Here is a 1,618-nt window from a genome sequence, read left to right as displayed (position 1 = left end):
CTGCTTCTTACTCGTCCATGAGACTAGTCTTCCACCAAGAAAGAATGCTCCATCGGTTGTGCTTTTCCGGTTGTCCATATTACTTGCCCAATCGGCATTGGTATATGCTTTGAGATTAAAGTCGCCATTATATGGATACCACAATCCATAGTCAATTGTTCCTTTCAGATATCTAAGAATCCACTTGACAATTACCAATTGAGATTCTCTTGGACTTTTCTAAAAATGAGCTACTATGCCCACTACATGAGCAATATCTGGTCTGCTATGCACCACATAGTGCAGCTTACCGATCATTGACTAGTACTGCTTCTCATTTACCAACGCTAAATCATCTTCCTTAGTCAGTCTATAGTTGGTCACCATTGGTGTCCCAACCAGTTTACTCTCCTCCATGCCAAAGGTCTTCAATACCTCTTTGACATACTTGGACTGGGTAATAAAGATACCCTCTTTCATTTTTTGAATCTGTAAACCAATGACTCATTTTATCATCTCCTCCAAAGATTATGTCATCTACAAATACTTCACAAACCAAAATCTGATCGCCTTCATATTTTAGGTAGATGTTGCTATTCTCACTTGTTCTCTGAAATCCAATCTTAACAAGATGAGAGTGCAACCATTCATACCATGCCCTAGGTGCTTGTTTCAATCCATACACAGCTTTGTGTAATTTACACACCATGTTACTATCTTCTGATAAGGCAAACCCATCCGGTTTCTCAATATACACTTCCTCTTCTAGGATTCCATTCAAGAACGCAGACTTCGCATCCATCTGATAAACCTTAAATCCCTTAAATGTTGCAAATGCAAGTAGCATTCAGACACCTTCTAGTCTAGCCACATGAGCAAAGGTTTCTCCATAGTCTTCTCCCTCTTCCTGAGCATATCCTTTGTATACAAGTCTTGCCTTGTTCCTTACAACTATGCCTTCTTCATTTAGCTTATTCCTGAAGACCCATTTGGTACCTATGACATTCTTGTGTTCTGGTCTGGATACCAAGGACCATGTTGCATTATTTTCTATCTGGTCTAGCTCCTCTTCCATTTACTTAATCCAGTCTTCATCTGTAAGTGCTTCTCTGGAAGTCTTAGGCTCCAATTTATTAATCATGCAAGAGTTTTCTGCTAGCTTGGAATGACTCTAGTTGGTTATGCTAGTTTTTCCTCTTCTTCTTCACTTACTTCTTCTTCTTCACCTACTGCAGCTTCTACCGGTCAAGGAACACTGAGATCTTTACTTGTTTCTTTCTTAACCAGTTCCCAGAAGGCTATACCCAGTTCATCTTCCACTTCTTCGTTGCAAGTTTCCTCAGGTTCCTCAGGGGATTGATCAACCCTGATGTTGATACTCTCAAAAAGTTTCCGTGTTCTATTGTTGTAGCACTTGAGAGCTTTTCTCTTAGTGGAATATCCTAGAAATATTCCTTCATCACTTTTAGCATCAAACTTTCTTAGATGCTCACCTCTCTTGATATAACACTTACTACTAAAAACTTTAAAATAACTCATAGTGGGAGTTTTCCCAGTCCAATACTCATAAGAGGTTTTAACTCTATCTTTCTTGATGAGTACCTAGTTCATAGTATAGACTGCAGTGCTCACCGCTTCT

This window comes from Cryptomeria japonica, chromosome 11, assembly GCF_030272615.1.
Source record: "Cryptomeria japonica chromosome 11, Sugi_1.0, whole genome shotgun sequence".
Taxonomy (NCBI): domain Eukaryota; kingdom Viridiplantae; phylum Streptophyta; class Pinopsida; order Cupressales; family Cupressaceae; genus Cryptomeria; species Cryptomeria japonica.
Note: the sequence above shows the minus strand (reverse complement) of the source record.